The sequence below is a fragment of the Fukomys damarensis genome, unplaced genomic scaffold, assembly GCF_012274545.1.
Source record: "Fukomys damarensis isolate Sample0158 unplaced genomic scaffold, DMR_v1.0_HiC HiC_scaffold_15, whole genome shotgun sequence".
Lineage (NCBI taxonomy): Eukaryota > Metazoa > Chordata > Mammalia > Rodentia > Bathyergidae > Fukomys > Fukomys damarensis.
The window spans coordinates 7,002,441-7,023,477 of NW_022900927.1; the positions used below are offsets into that span (position 1 = coordinate 7,002,441).

The 21,037-nt window shown below is 38.2% G+C and overlaps 1 protein-coding gene and 1 pseudogene across 3 annotated transcripts in view; both read right to left on the reverse strand.

The window, feature by feature from the left end:
* Nucleotides 1-21,037, reverse strand: part of Pced1b (PC-esterase domain containing 1B) — a 129,285-nt gene that overhangs the window by 23,914 nt on the left and 84,334 nt on the right. The window contains exon 4 of one of the 3 annotated variants that reach the window (XM_010638348.2): nucleotides 122-184. The exons of 1 other annotated variant lie outside the window; for it this stretch is intronic. The gene's annotated coding sequence lies outside the window, so the exon portion shown is untranslated. Of the gene's footprint in view, nucleotides 1-121; nucleotides 203-21,037 lie in introns of those variants that run through there. One more of the 3 variants, XM_010638347.2, reaches the window with a different exon arrangement.
* The window catches only part of LOC104872208, a 51,109-nt pseudogene continuing 46,910 nt past the window's right edge, over nucleotides 16,839-21,037 (reverse strand).

Genomic DNA, 21,037 nt, shown 5'->3' on the forward strand with positions numbered 1-21,037 from the left:
GCAGTTTTGGTATCAAGCATGTTTCTAGGGACATAAGGCCGAGAACTGGTGAACTCAGACTCAAGACCCTGGGAACATTTCTGACATCTCATTTACTTAAAGCTTCATTAGGACTTCTTACCTTACTGGGGGAGGAGAGACACTACACCATGGAGGTTCAGAGAGCTGTGTTTGCGCATGAAGTCTGAAAGAGAAACTGTCATTCGCAGAGCTTGACTAACCACAGACTGGTATTTTAAGAGGAAGTAGGCTAAGAAAAATCTGCAACACTGTCCTGTCATATGCTTAGTTTGTTCAAGAAAATGACTGAAGGAGCTCATTAGTTCTTTAAAAGGAAAAACCTAAGTGGAAAAAAACTCCAAAACATCTTGTCTGAGTAAGTTCTTCTAGTGGATGTCATGGCCTGATGCAAATTCTTTGGGTTGTTACTATGCTTGGGGAAGGGGAGTGTACACTTTTGTGCTTGTGCAAGGAAGATGGCCTATGTGTCTTCATCCTTAAGTCTAGTGGAGGAGGAAAGAGGCAGAAAGGGAGCTCAGTGGGCCTGGCAGACTGTCACCCCTGCTAAGAGGAGGAAAGGGGAGCAGGCAGCTCTGCTTCGCCATAAATTGATCAGCAGAATAATCTCTGTCCTAGCAAGAGACATACAGCACTTCCTTTGTGGTAGTTAAGAGCGAGTTCACCCTCAGGCATAGCCCTGTGACCTCAGGCTGCTGTGAAGTGGTGGTCAAGGCTTCCTCTTTTAGGGAGTTAAGTATAATCTTGGCTGTCCACTGTGTTACCAGATGAGCTCAGTTGCCAACTCCACACTTCATCTCAACCAAGCCCACAGGCTGTTCAAACTAACACTGACATTATCCTGACAGTTCGTTTTACATATCTGTGACCAAGACCTACACCAGTTTAGCCCTTACTCCATTTACCTTCAGGTTCAGGTCCCTTTATTTTCTAGGTGCATTGACTTTGGAGCTCATTTTAGTTCCTCTAGCCCAACACTGTGTTTCACAAACACATTCCTTACTTTTCTACTGTAAATTTTTATTTTAGCATAGTAGTAGCCAGCTGTGCATCTCAATCTCTTTCCTTGAGGGATACAGGACACAACTATTGTGTTTACTCACTTGTCAGACAAACAGCAAGGTGTGTACATGTCAAACTGGGATTAATACCTATATGATGCTCTGTCAAACAGGTTTTGTGTATGTTTATCTGAACATCACAGACGGTATAATACACCCAATTCCACGCTAGGATTTGTTTTGTAAAAAGTTTTCTTTTGATTTTTCTAGTAGAAGCAGTAAAATGGCACATGAAAAACCAGATCTGCAAGTTTTGGAGGAGGTCAAAAGTGCATAATCAGATTACTTATCCATGGATGGAGATGATCCATTATGGTAAACTACATGTTTTCATGATGGAAGAGTGGTGTGAGTGGATGATGATGATGACTTCGACACTGGCTATGTGAGCCAAAGTTCTTGTGACAGTGAAATGGAGCAAGAATTGACTGGTATGGACACAGAATGCAGACATTCTTGATTCAGATAAGAAGAACCCAGCAATGTGAGTACCTATTTGACTAGTCAAAATGCTGCAAAATGGTCACACAACCAAATGGAATGATCCAGTGTTAGAACTAGATCTGAAAATATAGTGAGGGTCTTGGAAGGGATGAAATGTATTGGACAGAATGCCAGCCCCGCCATTCAATGATGGAAATTGTAACAGACAAAATGCTGCAAGATGCTGTGAAATACACAAAGACTGAAATGCAAGTACAACCTTCTGTATGCACCAACAGCCATATTTTTAAAAATGTATTTAATTATGTCAGCTTACTAGCTGAACTGGAAGCATTTATAAGTTTGCTGTACTTAACAGGAATTTGTCATGGTAATTGAAGAAATGCAAAAAACTTATGGAAAAGTGGTGGGTCAAAATATGACATAAAAATGTATGCCCTTTATGCTTTCAATTTAGAAATTAATCCTGGAACTCAGCCATGAGGTTATTTGTATAGCAATAAACTGAATGATATTGTGAACAGACTTGTTGCTCACATTTCCCAAACTAACTGGAATGTGACATTTGACAATTGGTTTACCAATTTCCAATCAATGTTACATTTGCTAAGAGAGCACAAGTTGACCAGTACAGGAACTGTACACAGGAACAAAGCAGAAATTCCAAATGAAATGTTCCAATTTCAAAACAGAGAATTGTATACTAACCACAATCTTTGGATTTCAGAAAGATTTACCTTGGCTTTGTATATGGCAAAGAAAAACAAAACTGATACTGCTGATTTCAATGTTGCACCATGATGGAAATACTGAAAGGGAAATTTTGATAAAATGGAAGCCTGAGATGGAAACTTTTTGTAACAAAACTAAAGGTGGAGTAGATGTTGTTCATGAGTCATGCAGCATCTAAGATGTCATCTGAAACACTAACCATTGGCCAATGGTTGTGTTCACTAGATCCTAAACATGTGTGACAAATATTTTGGTAGTTTACAAAGAAAATAACAAGTGCAAAACACCATGGAGAAATTTTCTTAAAGGATTTGGACTGGGACTCATAAGAGATCATTTATAGCTGTGGAAAAAATAAAATGTTTCTGTCCATGGAACTAAGCAAAAAAAAAAAAAAATTTGTGGCCTACACTGGAGAAATGACAGGTGAACAGGCAGGCACAGCATCGAAAAAAACTACTACAACAACAGGAAAACCAAAAATATGTCAACTGTGCCCTACAAGAAAGAACAGGAAAACAAAATATATGTGCTATCAGTGTAAGGGATATTTGTGTATGGAACATGCAATTTTCATGTATGAAGACTGCCTTGGGTATGACAATTTAAGTAAAGATTATTTTTGTAATAGAATTGTACTAGTATTTTCATCAGAGTTCACATAGGTTTTCTGAGGTTATCTCAAGTTTTCTAAGCAAGTAAATAGCTGATGTGAAATGCTGATGTGTATTCTAAGCACTCATTACACATCTGATATTTTATTTTAATGGTATCTGATTTCCCTAAGTGCACATGGTACAATATAAGTAGGAAGCTCCTGAAAAAACAGAAAAGAGGTGACAAGAATGGCCTGCCACACAGGAAAGAAAAGCTAAGCACAGGTCCTGCCCTGTTAGTGTAAGTGATATACGTGCATGGAACATGAAGTTGTCATGTGTGCAGACTGCCTTGGGTGTGACAACTGAAGCCAAGATTATTTTTGTTGTTAGAGCTGTACTGGTATTTTCACTGCAGTTCACAGAGGTTTTTATTTATGATGTTATCTGTTAGGTTTTGTAAGCAGGTACACAGCTGATATGAAAATCTTGATGTTTATTCTAAACACACAATATATATTAATAATTCAAGTTTATTTTATTGATATTTTATGTTTCTGTTATATACACCCTGTATAATGTAGTAAGAACCTCCTGACAAAATAGCAAGACCAGCAAGATGTCAAATGTTTCCTACAAAGAGGCCAGGAAAGCTAATCACATGTGCTGTCAGTGTAAGCAATATGTGCGTATGGAACATGCTGTGGTCATGTGTGAAGACAGCCTTAGGTGTGATAAATGAAAATTTTTTTATAGAGAGCTATTGGTATTTTTATTGTAGTTCACATAGGAATTTATTTGTTGTTCTTTTTTTAGACTTTGTACTCCAAAAACCAGTTGGTACCAGGGATTGAACTTGGGTCCTTGCACTTGCAAGGCAGGCCACCGAACCGCTGAGCTAAATCCCCAGCCCAATGTTGAAAATTTTGATGTTTTATAAATAAATGCTAAAAATGCAATACTTTATTTTTGTTACTTTTCTCCTGTTAAGCACTCATTAACATAATAAAACTCACAAAATTAAAATTAATAACTCATCAATAGAAATAGTCTAAAGAATAAACATAGGTTTGATCTTTTGGTACAGGGGATTGAACGGGTCCTTGCACTTGCAAGGCAGGCCACCGAACCGCTGAGCTAAATCCCCAGCCCAATGTTGAAAATTTTGATGTTTTATAAATAAATGCTAAAAATGCAATACTTTATTTTTGTTACTTTTCTCCTGTTAAGCACTCATTAACATAATAAAACTCACAAAATTAAAATTAATAACTCATCAATAGAAATAGTCTAAAGAATAAACATAGGTTTGACACACCCATGTTTCTATACAACTTTATGACAAAAAAATGTGTTATACTTTGCCACCAGGGTAACTCCACATGCTCCTCTTCTAATAAGATTTTGGAACTATCTGTTTGTTAATAGGCCATTCAAAGCCCATTCCAGCCTTGGCAGTGAGATATACGACTCTGCTGCCAGCACATTTGGCTCTAGTTTCAGTTGGAGGAGTCTGTAAAGTACTTGGCCATATGGAGCCAAGCCATTATGGGGAAAGTGGACACTGGCTAAGCCATTTAGTTACTATTTATGATTCTGGGGCACAGAGTGGTAGAAATAGAGCTGTATACTGATTGTGCTCAGCTCTGTTTCTTTTCCAAATACAAGGTCAATCCTTTAAAAACCTAGGGCTTTCTAAATGAGCAATTAATATAAAAAGAGGCTCAAGAAAGTAGAAGAAAGTTTTATCTTGTCTGAAGGCTGGAGGAATACTATGAGGGAGAGAGAGGGCAAAACATGCCAAGTCAGATGCCAGCTACTGATTCATCTACTCAGTGTGAACTATGGTTATCTTTCTCCCTTTTACTTCTTTCCTGCTTTTTTTTTTTTTGGTATTGGGGATCGAACTCAGGTCATTGTTACTTGCAAGGCAGGCGGCAGAATGACTGAGCTAAATCCCCAGCCTCTTTTTTATTTGTACTGAGGATTGAACTCAGCACCTTGTGTTTGTGAGGCAGGCAGCAGAACCAATGAGCTAAATCCCCAGCCCTTCCTTCCTCCCTCTTGATCTTTCTTCTTCCCTCTTTGTTCCTTTCCTATTTTTTATAAATAACAAAAACAAAAAAATTATGGCTTAATTTAGTTTAAGGTTATAACATCTACATATAATTTCAATGACAAGGAAAAATAAATGATTAGAGAGGTAACTGAGCTATGGTGTTCAGATTCTTTTATGAGAAATGATACTGAATATATAGAATTGTAGGCCCATCTGAAGAAGTAAGCTTATTTAGAGACCATGAGGTAGGTAATTTGGAGGATCAATTAAGAGCCACTCAGAACTTTTACTTTTAGATGAAAGACGTGCTGCCAGTGAAGATTAGACACAGTAAGAAGCTAGGACCAGGAGTAAATTTAGAGAGTTGCACACATCTCAAGAACAGCTGAGTATCTGTGAGCCTGACTAGGATTAACAAAGTCAAGTGGCCATATGACCAGATTCTTGGCATATTACACTGCATATTAAACATGGATAATTAGTCTTCACTTCTTTGAAGAATTACACATTTTTTCTTGAAATTCTTAAAATCTTTCATGACATCTCTTATTTTGCTACTAAGTAACATGGCAAAAAAGAAATTCTTTTCTCTAAGGAAGAAACAAGTGAAAAGTATGGTGGTGGTAAATGAAAATTAATAACCAGTGTTGGAGACAACTGGCAAGTTGGAAAACCCCAGATAATGGGCAGTAGCCACCCTGTTTTAGTGGGTTATATAATGAGGAAATATAACTCCAGATATCAATTATTGAAAAGAAAAAGCTATAGATACAGATTTTTTGAGCAATATCCTAGTTTCTAAGCATTGGTTCAATGCACATACACAAAACAAGCACCAGTAAACCAGACAACTTTGCCCCTTTGCAGTTACTGGCTTGCACTGCTGTCTAGACAGTAAGGAGTCAAATTTGTGCAAATATCTGGCGATCAGGGGCCACATAAAAGCAGATCAAATTGGGGCCATGTCAAATGGGGAAAAGAGAGGTAAGCAGCAAGGACTAAAGGATTTGCTAAAAGGCCATAATGGAGAGAATTCTGAAACCATCTTTCCCTCAGGAACAGACTCTTTCTTTTAGCTGGAGCAAAAACAAGCCATGGTTTCCTGGGCAACATCCTGTCAGACAAAGCCTGGAAACACGGCTCTGCAATGCAGCGTTGTAACTCTGGCCTGGTTTACCAGAGCCATCAAGCTGACATGGCCAATTCACTACTGAGGCAGCAAATTTTAACCCTTCTACTAAGCACATAAAATTCTTAATACATTCTCATTTCCTCATCTTTGTAGCAAGTTAACATCAACTTCTCAAATACTGGATGCCTCGGTGTTGTTTATTTTTGATTTGTGGTACTTACAAGGAATACAGATAATTGGATGCTTATAATACTTACGTATTGATAGAGTACTCTGATCTAAGTAGATTTTAATATTTCTTTATAACTGAGCAGAACTAGATCATATTTACAATTATTCAAGATGAATGTGAAAATATTTGCTTCTTGCTACTCAGGGGGCTGAAGGAGGATTGCTTGTACCCAAGAGTTCAGGGCCAGCTTCTCTCAAAACAAATACAAAATAAAAACCCCAACAAAATATGCTTTCTGTGTTAAGGAATAATAAAAAATACTGCTATAGAAGGATCAATAACCATATGGTCTATAACTCTGAAAAAGCCTTCTGTATGGATCCAGGTTGATGTGACCACAACCACCTTGATCATAACTGCCATTGTGTCCTCCAGGTGACACCGCCACATATCCCAAACTCTACAGGATGAACAAGGTTTTTAAGATACCCCATTAGCTGAGTGTATTGTGTTGGCCACACTGCCCCAACTGTTTCTTAAGTGACACTTGACATGTTAATAGTGTTTAAGAAAGGCCAGGTACAACCTGCTCCTCACTTAGCATAGAAACTGCTCCCTGCTGTCTTTCAGCACAGAGAGCCTCCTATCTTGTTGCTTAAAACATGCTTCCCTTTATCTCTATTCCCTCTCTTTCCCCGCTTTCCTTCCTTCCTTTTTTTTTTTTGGAGACAGGGTCTCAGTAGTTGGGGCTGGCTTTGAACTTACTATATGTATAGCTCAGGCTGGCCCAAACATCTCTCCAGTGCTGGGATTACAGGCGTGTGCTATCACACCCAACAATCCTATCTATAAATTCCTCAGGAACTGCACTTCTGTACTGTTCTGGATCTGCCTGCATCTTCTGTTGGTCTCTGAGCTCCTTCTGCTTCTGGTAACAAGTTCTCAGACACCAGGATGAGGTTTTGCTAAAACACCTTCCATATAACTTTAAATAAATCTCTATTTTGTCTTTTAGAATACAAGGAAAATAGAGTTTAAATTAATAATTGTGCCTTTCAATTCATATCATACATGTCATTTTTAAAAAATTCTCATTTATTATTTTTCTACTTATTTTCTAATCATCTGAACTGAGAAAGATTAGAGGGGTCTGTAGAATGCCGTAGGTATCCTGTATCCTGGTATCAGGCATTTGGCAAAGCCTGTCATTATAGCCTTAACATTACAGTTAAGGTGACATCTCTTAGTACTCTATACTCACTTAGTGATCATAGTACTCTATACTCACTTAGCAAACATTAATTGGGCATTTATTTGTGGACTGGCACTGCTCTAGGTTCTATGAGAAGGGCAATGACAAGAGATTTTAAAAGCACGTAATATATGCTAATATTTTTAAAAAGGTAAGTGTAGCCTTGAATGGAGAAGAGACTGCATACTCATTAGAAGTAGATACTGCAATATTAAAATAACTCTGGAATGTCATAGGTAAAATATGTTATATCTTTATATATGATATACCAAAATATATTAATATTCTGTTTTAAAGCAGTTTTAGGTTTAAGAAAAACTGAGCACAAAGTCCTAATATACACTTTCTCATCTCCCTGAAATTCCCCTTATTAATATTCTGAATTAGTGTGGTACCTTTGTTAGAAATGCTGAACCAATGTTGAAGTATTATTAGTTAAAGTCCACAGTTTATACCAGGGCTACTGTTTGTGCTACAAAGTTTTGTGGGTTTTGACAAATATATAATACCACATGCCCACTTTATAGTACTGTACAAAATAGTTCCACTCCCTGAAAATCTGTGCTCCACCTACTCATCATACCTTCCTCCCAAGAAGTTCTGGCAACCACTGCTGTTTTTACTCTCTAGAGTTTGCCTTTTCTGGAGTGTCATGTAAGTGGTCCCACACACTGTGCAGATGGGTCTTGAGGTTCTATGGTTCAATTTAAACTTTTTACCCTTATGATGGTGCAAAATTGGTTAACACATTCAGTAGAAACCATACTTCGAATTCTGATCTTTCCAAGGCTAGTGTGATATGTGATACACTACTCTCTGGTGATACTGGGCAGTAGTGAGATGTAACTGCTGCTTAGCCCTGTGATCAGAAGACTAAATAACCTGTACCCTACAATGTAGTGTACTGCTCAGCTATGAGGATCAGTAGATCAGGTGCCAATAGATGTATTTTGATGCACAATTATTTTCATGGTTTTGAGATGTGGGCCCATCATTAGTCAAGGAGCATAATCTTTTTAGATTGGCTTCTTTCACTCGGCAGTATGCACGAGAGATTAATCTATCGCTTCTGTTGCTTGGTAATTCACTTCATCACTAAATAGTAATCTATTGCATAGATGTACCATACTTTGTTTATTCATCACTTTTTGAAGGGCATCTGTGTTACTGCTATGTTTTAAATTATGATAGAGCTGTTACAGACATTCTAATGCAGGATTTTGTGCAACCATAAGCTTTTGCCCTGTCTGGATCAATATCAAGGACTAGGACTGCTATACTTTACTATGTTTAGCTCTTTAAAAAACTATCAGTCTTCTGAAGTGACTACCATTTTACATTCCCACCAACAACGAATGAAAGTTCTTGCTGATCCACATCCTTGTCAGCATTTGCATTGTCAGTGTTTTGGATTTTAACCATTCTAATAGGGATGTGATAGTACCTCTTTTTTGTTTCCAATTATTTAATGACATAGGATGCTGAACATCTTTTCATATCCTTACTTTCACACATTCCTTTCTGTGTATCTTCATTTAGTGAAGTGTCTATTCAGGTCTTTTGCCTTTTCAAAAATTGCATTGTTTACATTCTTATTGTTGGGTGTTAGGACATCTTCATATATTTTGAATACGTGTTCTTAATTAGATATGTGTTTTGTAAATATTTTCTCTAGGCTTGTGGCTTATCTTTTTATTATTTTATCAGGTTTTTTTTGCAGAGCAGTTTTTATATTAATGAATCCCACCTGATTGTGCTTTTAGTGTTGAATCTATAAGCTCATTTCCAAACAGTCTGTCACCTAACTTTTCTTCTAGAGGTTTTGTAATTTTGCACATTACATTTAGGTCTATGATTTTGAGTTAGTCTTTGCAAAAGGTGTGAAGATCTGTATTAGTTCTCCTTTTCTTCCTTCAGTATCAATCTTCTACCTTTCTTCTTCTTCTTCAATATTATATTGGCTATTCTGTATTTTTGCCTTTCCATATAAACTTTAGAATACATTTGTTGACATTCACAAAATAGCTTTCTGTGATTTAGATGTGAATTGCACTGAATCTACAGATGAAGTTGGGAAGAACTGATGGCTGACAAATGATGACCATGGAATAGCACTCCATTTATTTATTCTTTGATTTTTTTCATCAGTTTTATAATTTTTCTGAGATCTTGTACATATCTTGTTACATTTACAGATAAGTATTTTTTATTTGGTGCACATGTAAATGGTGTATTTCAAATTCCAACTGTTCATTACTAATATATAGGAAAACAATTACTTTTGAATACTAACCTTGTGTCCTGCAACCTCGCTGCAATTGCTTACTAGTTCTGAGGGTTTTGTTCTTGATTCTTTGGGATTTTCTACATAAACAATCATGTCGTCTTTGAACAAAGAGTTTTATTTTCTTTCTAAATCTCTATACCTCTCCTTTTTCTCTTTTGATCTTAATATATTAGTTGTGATGGGGGACATCCCTGCCTTGTCCCTCATCTTCAGGAGATAGCATATAGTTGCTTACCATTACACATTATGTTAGGTGTAGTTATTTTGTGGGTATTCTTGTCAAGGTGAAAAAGTTGCTCCCTATTCCTAGTTTTTTCTCTTTAAATCATAAATTAGTGTTGGAGTTTGTAAAATGCTTTTCATCATCTGTTGATATGTGTTGTACAATGTTTTATTTCTTTAGTCCTGATGTAATGAATTATATGAATTGATGTTTGAATTAATTTAACCAGCCTTACATACTTGGTCTTAAACTTACTTATGTCATGGTATGTAGTTCTTTTACAGATTGTTGGAATCAGTTTAATATTTTGGTGGCGATTTTTGGATCTATGCCCATGAACTATGCTTTGGATCTATGCTTCTTTTAGTGGGTTTCCTTTCACAATGTCTTTGTCTGGTTTTGAGATTACAGTAACGCTGTCCTCATATAGTCACTTAGGAAGTGTTCCCTCTGCTTTTATCATATGTATATGCTGAGTTGTTCCTCATTTACCTTTATTATTCCTTTAATGTCCACAGAATCAATAATAACAGCCTTCTTTCATTTCTGACATCAGTAATTTGTATCTTCTTTCTTTTTTTGTGTATCATTAGGTTATATCATTTTTACTATATGTGGAGATTATTTTTCATATAGCTTGTTTTATTTCTTTTTTAAACTGCCAAGTTATAATATATTGCTATTTTTCTACTTTATCTAACATTACATATTAAATGTAATTATCTTTGGCTTGTCATACATGCTACAAATGTTTTTATTGTAGCTTATTTTTTTAAAAGTTTATGTTCTTTCTTTCATACATAAGCTATAAAGTTCTTCAGTATTTTTAAATTGCTTTATTCTTTGCTATTGTGCTAAATAATATTTAACATCTATTGAGTATCAGGCATATATACTGATTTACATGTATTGTCTAAATTAAATCTTACGGTAATTTTACTTCCATTTTATGAATCAGTAAATTGAGGCCCAAACAGGTTGAATGTTTTGTTTCAGGTGTGCACATCTAATAAATGGCAGAGTCAGGATTTGACGCTGGTCACTCTGGTATTAAAGTTTAGCCCCTGAATTCTACTGCCTCCTAGAAAAGCATTCCACTTGAATATGGTATTACGTGCCTACATTTTAAACATTTTAGATATTTATAAAATGTTATATGCATTTTGGTTTGAATATATCAAGATTTTCAAATTTTATAACAGAGCTATACTTAATAGTCCTTAAAAGTTAAAATAACTAATTTATTTTGGAATTGAATTGATATGTTACCTGTTGACTGATCTTACAAAAAACTGGACTAACAGAGTATCAAAAGGAACAGAAAGAATCATAAAAGAGATAAAGAAAACCAAGCAGTTTTTTAAAAAGGCAGTAAATACTGTATGGTTTCTCTCATATGAATAATATAAAGTATATATAAAGAGCAAAATAAAGATAGATAAAAGGAAAACAGGGGGATAGACCTACTGCAAATGGGAAGGGGAGCCAGGAGAAGAGGAAAGAAGGTGAGGGGAAAGGGACATAAAAAAAAAGAATTAAGATGTGTCATGTACACGTACCAAATACTTGCAATGAAAATAGTCATTATGTATGCAAACATGTACTAATAAAAAAAAGGCTATGACAGGCTATCCACTGGGATGAGAAATAGTTTAGATTTTGAATTTTTTTGAGATATTTATATATACATAAAGAAATATCTGGGAGTTGGGAGATGGAACCCAACTCTAAGCATATAATTCATGTTTCATTATATACTTTATGTACGAAGCCAGAAGGTATATCCCGCATTTCAAACAATTTTGTGTATGAAAAAGGGTTTCATGGTGTGGAATTTTCCACTTATTCTATTATGTTGCACTAAAAGGTCGTGGATTTTGATTTTTGAATCAGGGATGCTCAATCAGTATTAACTTCAAGAAAAAAGCCAATGGTTTAATAATCTATTCATAATGCACTATAACATTAGCCATGACTGCTATTTTCCTGGGCGTAATAAAGTGAACAATACATACTTAGGTCACTGAATGGAAGGTGAGGAAATAGAAAACTGAAAAAGTAGAACAGACAGCGCTGGTGAACTTATACATACTATTTTTTCAGATCTTCTGGACTTGCCACAATAACTGATCTTAAACTGTACAGGGACTGCTATCTGGCACTCACTGTAGCATGTTACTTAGAGGGACTATGCCTCAATATAATACCTATTCCTCCTCTTCCCTACTCGCATGTTGTGTTTTGGGGAGTTAGCTTCCTCTCAATGAAATCAGAAGACAATAAGAAGAGAAAGGAGGGACATTAAAAGCAAAAGGAATAAACTTACAGCTACTATTAGATGGAACTGAATTGTAAACATAAATAATATGGAGAGAAAATTGTTTCATTTTCTCATGATCCTCATTTGGTCCTTTGAGACACAGCTCAAATTTCAGAAATATTCTAAAGACTAACTGTAAGAGACTGAAACAAGCTCTCCCTGATAACTTTTTTTTCATTTAACAAGTTAAATATAGAATACTAATAAATAATTCACAATGCTCAAAATGAAGACAATAGCTTTAAGCAGAACTATGAAATAGGGTAAATGGCCAGTTTGTTTCTGAACACAACAGTTTCCTTTATTATCTAACTTTGCCACATGGCACTCGTTTTGTCTTCTTTGAAATCCTGGCCATATATTGCTGCTTCTTCCATATAAGGGCTGTTCTTTAAATAGCACACGGAACTCCTACCAGTGAGATCTTCCTCTTGGCAGGTCATCTGAGAATATTAACTAGAATGCTTTTTTTCAGGGTTCCCAGAAGAGCAAGAAGCCCTAATATTCTGAGAAGCTTCATTGTTGAGAGTCTCAGCAGTCTGATTGATGTCCTTTGCTCTGAAGAAGTTTCCTTTGTATTTGCAATAAGTGGATAGCCAAAGGGCATTTATGGTTCTAAACTAAGTTTTCTCCAGAACTAAGAGACTTCCTACATCCCTGCCCATGACAAGTTAGGCAATGGGGAGACACAGCTATTTCATGAGCACAGAGGAAGTTACCTGTAGGACACAAGTGGCCAGTCCTACAGGGATACCTTAACTCAACATGACCAAGTATCTCTGGTAAGTGTGCACAGGGCATAGCCAAAGTACATCAAGATAATGTGATATTTCCTTAAAGACAAGGTAGGTAGGCCAAACACCAGGAATACAGTTTCGGGAGGGCGACAGCAGGGCAGGGCCTCAGCACTGCAAAGACGGAATAATGAAATGTGTTAAAGACACCACTGCTATGGGGAAGGTACAGTTATCAGAACTGGGGCCAGGCATTCCAGAATAAACAGGTGAAATGCAATCACAAAAGGATGAACAGCAAATGAGGCCAGAATCTTGGAGACTATCTCCAACTATGGCTGGCACATATAATTTATAGGACTGTAGCCGTGATGATCCTTAGGGTACAGTTTATGCTAGAAGGTGCAAATGTAATTCTAACTTCCTAAATAACCATGATTTAAGCTACTTTTGGCTGAATGTGAGGACATGTCTTTCTAAGGGAGATCTTAAGAAATGCTTATGATTAAAAGTCATCCAAAATTTTTAATCTTTTGTTTCAAGAGTCAGTCACAATTCCAAATTCTCTTCCACTTGTAATTCATGACAGCAGTCCTCTGAATTAGGGTAGTGATTGAGGGACGAGGAGAAAATGATAAACTGAACAATGATTGGAGTGGAAAGGGCAGGGGGCAAGAATCACAAACAGGAAGATACAGAGGTTCCCTTGTTTCTGGGTTGGCTTGGACAACTGGGTAGACAGTGAGGTTAGCAGGGAATGGGGATAGTCTGATGCCTGGCAGCAAAATATAATTCATTATTTGCTTCCTCTATGAACCTGAGCCAATTATTTAACATCTTGGAGTCTATCTGTAAAACAGAATAATTCTACTTCCCAAAGTTGTGCAAAATAAATCCGTACAAACTGGAGAGTTCACACCTTAGCACATATACTGAGAATCTACTAATTGCCAAGCCCCAGAGTAAGTGCTGGGAACAATGAGGTAAATACCTGAGTTCAGCTTCTGAGTTCAAAGTACAGGTATTTTCTGTTGGAAGAGACATGAAAAACAATACAATACAATGAAAAAAGTTAAAATATCAGGGTGCATAAGGTGTTAAAAGATCCCAAAATAATACACTCTGCTTGCAAATGTAAAACTAAGGAAAGACCTCGTATAGACTTGAGAAAAGAGGAATGGATATTAGAGCTGAGTGAATACATGTCACCAAAATGCTTTTCACTTATGAATTTGGACGCATTCATCTCTGTGAGACTCAGTTTTCTCAGTTGGGGATAATGGTAGTACCCATCTCAAGGGGTGACTGTGAGGGTGAAATGAAATAATGTGTGAAAAATACTCAGTACAGTGCCTAGTACACAGTAGGAACTCCATGATGCTAGCTATTTTTAATGTCATTGTTCCTTTGGAGGATTCTGTGAGTCAGTAAAGGATACAAGGACACACCAAGATCACAGCTGGTTAGGAGCAGAGCCTAGACTAGGAGGCAAATCTCTCCAAGTCCTGCATAGTCAGAAGCAAGCCTATGGTGAATATTTCTTCTTCCTGACTATAATGAAACATAGCTTTCTTCAGTTTACCTACGATAAGAATAAAGTAAATGCACTGGGTTGTGAAAATGTTAACATTTGGCTGCAGGAAGTCCAGGTTAGGATTTGGGAGAGATCTGAGATCTCGTAGAAGGACTGTTGAAGTCTAATTCTGAGGTATAGAACTAAAAAGGGAATGAGCGGAAATTGTGTCTCTGAGGAGTTTAGTTAAATTATGGAGTTGTAAAGGTGGCAGAAGACAAAGAGGTGAAAGAAGTCTAAAAACAGACAGCCAAGAGCTTTGGGGTCAGTGGGGTCCTCTCAGTGAAGCTCAACTTCAGCCTCATGGATGACACACAGCAGCGACCTTATGAGGCTCTCGTAAGGATGGAATGAGATGATCTGCAGACAGGCACCATACTTGCTGCACAGAAACGTGTGAGATTAGTTAACATTACTCTTGCTATTTGAGAAAGATAAAGATTCTATGTGAACAAGTCACAGGTATCCCAGGCGTGGGATTTGGGTGGCTGCATATCAAGAGAGTTTCTCTTGGAAACTGATGTAGGCATAAAGGACCATGTGTTTCTAGTACAAAGGGAATCCAGAGAAATGACTTCAACTTCAGTCTGTGGGGACCTGAAGGAAGAAAGGCCTTGCAGAGAAGGCTGGAGTAAAAGTGTGGAGGCCAAAGGCTGGAGACCAGAGGAAGGAGGGAGGGGACTGGGACAGGTGGAGCAGGGGTAAGGTCTGCACCCATTTTGGAGACTGAGGCTCAGAAAACAAGGGCCACACTGGGATTGACTTTCATTGTTCCCTTTTATGAACCAACTGACACTAGGGGAAAGGACAGGATAGGGCAGACAGCCTGAAAGATAATTGGATTTTACTAGCCTGAATCCATTCATTTCTGCTTTTAGGAGGAAATTTCAACTCAGAATTACATGAGCTAATGTTTATGAAATAATTTTGTAAATAGCAAAATATTGTGTGGATAGTGTTATCACTGATTTTTCTGTGTAGTTTACATCAGGAGGTTTCCTCAAATGATACTGGTCTAGTTTATTCACTTCAAGCAGGTGTCTGTGCACATTACACACTGCTTCAGAGTGACTGTATAGGTTCATAAGGAGGGGGAGGGAAGTAAAGAGAAAGGCAGGTCTGGAGGCAGAGACCAGGAGGTGGCTCTTCCATGGATCCCAGGCCTGGAAAGGAATGCCAAGGGATTGACAAACATCGCTGGAGGCCGTTCTTCAGAGGTTTCAGGGGTGTGCATTTTCTTATACGATTAGATGAACTGAAAATGCCCAACTAGTAAGAAACGGAACATAGGATTCAAGAGTCTGACTCCTAGTTCATCTTCATTTGTTTGCTGAAATATAGACAAATGTGAGATGGCACTATGGAGTCACAAATGAGAGAATGCTTTGCAAAGAGGTCCATGCTGCACTGGCAGCAGAAAGCCACTATCTATCCTGAAGTGGTATTTAAGGACCTGTAAAATCCTGAAGATTGAGGAAACAAATGTCTGTTCAAGGTCATTCATTTATTAAATGGACTTTAAAGAAGAACATTTTCATCATGAAAAGAATGGTGGCTGTAATGATTTACTTAAGCAAGTTTAAGGGCTTTTTTTTTTTTCTAGACAGGGCTGTACCTTCTGGCTGGGCATGCTATTTTACAGTATGAGAGCACAGGAGAGAATGGAGTTGAAATCAGTCATCCTCTGCTCACTAAGCCATATGTGCTGAGGTAGGGCTATGCCTCCCCAGAGAAAGGGACCTCTTTTTCCATTTCCCACAAGGGCATGTGGGGGATGGGTAGCTCTGTCTTTGAAAGTCTGAAAACATCATGGCTGCTCTTCTACTTAGAGCACTTCTGAGGGTGACTTCCAGGTTCTCGATTAGGAAACAAAACAAAAAAAGGAATAATGTGGAAAAAACAAAAGAGGAGATAAATCTAGTAAAAATATGAAACAAAGGAACTGAAAAAGAACAGCAAAGTTAAGTCGATCATGAAGAATGACAGGAAGGTTCAAAGTCAGCGGAGGTGGCCCCCACATATTTCGGGACAAGTAAACGTGGGGAGAAAATTCACAATGACATAACGCACAGCAGAAGTGGAAACGCAGCAAAGTGCAATATGGTAGCATTTTGTAATAAGGAACAACAAGAGTCTGGTACCTAAAACCTAAATTCAACAATTGTATAACCAGGCTGTGTGTTTTGTTTTCCATCAACTTCATTTCCACTTTGCTTCAGTTCTGCAGAACAAACAGCTCAATGCCATTCAGTGGTGGTTCCTACCCACTCAGTGGCCTGAGCAGTGGGGGCTGCAGACCAGTCTTCTGTGGCTGGTCGAGCACTCCAGTCTTCTGTAAGGAACTGCTGGATGGGCACAGAGGGCACTGCACACCCTCAGACCAGTCTGTAACCTCAGGCTGAGCAGCAGTGGACTCTGGAGCTGGTGTAGTCCATTAGCCCTGAAATTCCTCCGTGGTCATAGCCTTTTCAGCAGCAGCCTGCTCTTCTTTTTCAATCTCTTCAGGATCCCTTTAGAAGTAGAGATCAGGCATGACCTCCCACGGGTGTTCATGGGAGATGGTGCCACGTATGTGCAGCATTTCCCAGGCCAACATCCACCACATCAGACCCACTGAGTAAGCTCCCTTGTTGCATGGGATGGTAATGTTCACATAGTGCAGAGGAGGATCTGTGTTACACAGAGCAATGGTAGGCAGACTGACATAAGACGCCTCTATGAGGGGCTGATGGTCAGCCCTGGGATCCGTAACCATCAGAAGATGTGGCTTTTGGCGGCCAGCGACAGGAGTAGCTCCAGTGGCAGAGGCAAACTTCAGCATAACCCACTGGCCAGTGCTCCCAGAGGATATGACGCTGACATAAGCAGGGTTTCAATGGCGACTATGGCTCCTTCTGCCACCAGAAGCTTTTCCCAGGTCCACTTCAGATTTATGATGCAGATTCCATCACTTTTCCTTTTGTAGATATGCTGTTCCATCTGGCCTGCAGCAAGGAATGTGAGCACATCCTTCTTCATTTGCAGGACATCAAAGCCTCCAGACACTGTGAAAGTTTCCCTTTATGTTATGATGGGAATCAAAAACAACGCCTGTCCATTTCACCAGCAACACATATTTTTAAGGAGAACAAGTAAAATAAGTATGCTTCGATGGTCTTCTGAATTTCTTTTCACTTCTCACTCTCTTCCTCTTGTGCCCCTCTAGCACTCTAGCACCACAGTGAAACTGGATGGCTTCAGCTTACTTTTCACATTTCAGGCTGGATGATGAGAGCTTCCTTATTAAGTTTGTGTCTTCAAGGCTCTCATGCTCTTGTTTCTAATTGTGAAACATTTAGAATCAAGGAATCCTTAACTCTGAGAAGCAGTTTGGTTCTAAAACAACCTAAGAAATGGCTTGGATTCTTTCTAGCTTCCCAGGAAGGCAGAATTTGCACACAATCAAGATGACAATGCTTAAGCACAGGATTTCATAGAGATACAGAAAAATTATTTCCAGGAATATTTGCTTTATGGCTTTCATCATACCTCATTTTTCTCCATAATCAAGAAGATCTATACCCAACACCCCTCCTGGATTCTTATGCCTGTGTGGCTTTCATTATATGTTATAGATCCCTATGAGTACCAACTAGGAAATCTGTAACATGGTATCTTTCCCTTGGGATTAGCCTTTCACACTTTATTTATTCAACATTTAATAGACCTCAACTGTGTTAGATGCTGAAAAAACAAAGTTAACAAAGGCATGTCCTTGGAGTCCTTAGTAAGAAGAGACAGATGTGCTGTGCGTTTCAGAGGTGGAGCCTAGTGGAAGTTAGGTTCCTGGGGGGCACAGCCTTTATGGAGATATTGGGCCACACATCTGTCTGCTTTCCAGCCATTCTGAGAAGAACAGACCTCCTCTACCATGTACTCTCACCATGTTGTGCTATGTTGCCATGAGGCACAAGCAGCCATGGACTGAAACCTGTGAAACTCTAAGCCAAAATAAACCATTCTTCCTTTTCAGTTGGTTAAAGTATTTTTTTCCTAGAGACAGAAAGGTCACTAATACAACATGTAACTTAATAAACACAACACAATATTTTGGTATGACAGATGTATACCTGGAGTTCAGAGGGGATACCAAGAAAGAGGAGGTACCCCCAGCCCCAGCTGGCTGTGGGAAGAGGTCAGCCTTGATATTGTCAGGAAGAAGTGAGTAGACCTCCTGTTCCTAGCTAGAGTAGATGACATAAAGAACAGGCCCAGGTGAAAGAGGTGACAAATGAGTTGGGGCTAGCATGTAGGAAGATGATCCCAGTGGGAGCAAAATTTTCCTCTATGTTGCAAAGCTATAGTCATGGTGGGCAGAGCATAAGACGTAGCCTCCTTATGATGAGACTATTTCTGGATAGACCTTCAATCAAGACAACCTAATGTTTATGAATTCCAGAACTGGATGGGAGAATGGATGGATATCACACACACCTTTTTTCATGCATTCTTTGTTTTTGAAGTTAAGTAAATAATTCCCTTGAAGTAGGGGTGGGGGATATTTCACCTGCCTTTTCTTTTTCCTGGATTTCCAATTTTCTGACATTTAAAAAAAAATTTTTTTTTTTTTTTTGAGACAGGGTCTCACTGTGTAGTTGAGACTGACTTGGAATTCACTATGTAGCCCAGGCTGGTCTCAAACTCACAGCAATCCTCCTGCCTCAGCCTCCCGAGTGCTGGGATTATAGTCATGCGCCACCGCGTCCAGATTCTGACATTTAATTTTAACTTAATTTACCATATGTCTTGATTTTAGTGACGACCCATGGTCTCTCCTTGGGAATGCTCCCTCTCAGTTGCCCTAAGATTGTCTAATTTCCTACTTGGGAGCCATCTACCTTGAACCTTTACTTAAATTCCTCAGTGCTTCTGGAGAATTTGTTTGAGATGAATCAAACATTGTGAATAGTCAGCATTTCCAAATGTGGCCCAAAGAATACTTCAGGCGTGCCTCCCAAGAACTATTTCCTGTCTTCTAATGTATTCAGGTAGAGGAGAGGAAAGACTCTTTATTGCAAGGAGGAGGGTGGTCCTCTATCACTATCCCAAGGGATGAATAAGGACAAGTCTAACTGGTCATGGAAGTTTTCTTCCTCTTGGCCCTGGATTGCTTTTAGCTTGCGCATCTCACCCACCCAGTTCTTGCCAATGAGATGTGAAGAGAAGTTAACAGGAGATGCTGTAAGTAAAGACCGTATTTTGTGATGAAGGGACTGAAACAAGGGAAACCCTGAATAAATCTTCTAGCTTCACTTGCTTTTAGTTATTTGATTCTAGATAACTTTAAAAATCACTACCTGTTCAACCCATTCCACAAACTGGGTGGCTTACAACAACAGAAATGCATTATCTAACAAGTCTAAAGATATCAGCAAGGACATGCACCCTCCAACACTAAGAGAGGAAAAATCCTTCCTGCTTCTTTCTAGCTCCTGAAGATTTCCAGTGAAGGGATCTAGAATTTGCTACTTCAAAAAATGCCACTCTGGCATATGGATTATTTTGAGCTGATGGCAACTGAGAAAAAGTAGGACAAGATCTCTATCCTCCCATTACCTACCTGAAAACAACATGAATTCCCCTTGAGGGTCTCTCTCCTCTAGGAAGGGGATACCTTACTGTCGATGGCAAGATGTCATATTCAGGAATATATACAAATAAGTCCCATTAATAAGCCCTTATCAACCATTAGTTTCCCAATACATTTGCCTTCTCACAATTTGCTGCCCCTAAGAGCTCATTTTCTTTTGTCTTGTCACTTCTTCATAAAATTACTCTTCTTTGTCAGATGCTACATAAGTTCAAATTGTAATCACCTCTGAGTTACTCATTACTGAACACTCTGGTGTATACATGCAGGGGATGTTGTCAACACACTTTGGCACTCTGTCTTCTGCACTGCCGCCTTCTCTCTGGTTGTGTGTCTATGCCTTCATAGAGCTTTCTCCTTTTTGTGTGTGCCTCTGTCTTTTTATAAGGACATCAGTGATTGGATTAGGTTCTACCCTAATTGAGTACGATCTCATCTTAAATAATTACACCTGCATAGACCCTATTTTCAAACAATGCCATGTTCTTAGGTTTCCAGACTTAGGATCCCCCCATTCATATATATATAAAATAAATTATACATATGATATAAATTATATATTATAAATATATGATATACATAATATATATTTGTCTTTTTTAAAGGAAGGACACAATTCAACCCATTTCAAGGCCTTTGGCTCCTTTCCTATTCCTTGAAGTACAGTAGCTATCTCATTATCTGAGGCCACAAGTATGATAAAAATATAAAAACTAAAGATGGTGGAAAGAAAATCTTGTAAAAAGGCAGGAGTCTACTGTTGTTGCCAACCTCTAGAATTCTTTTTTTTTTTTTTTTTTTTTTT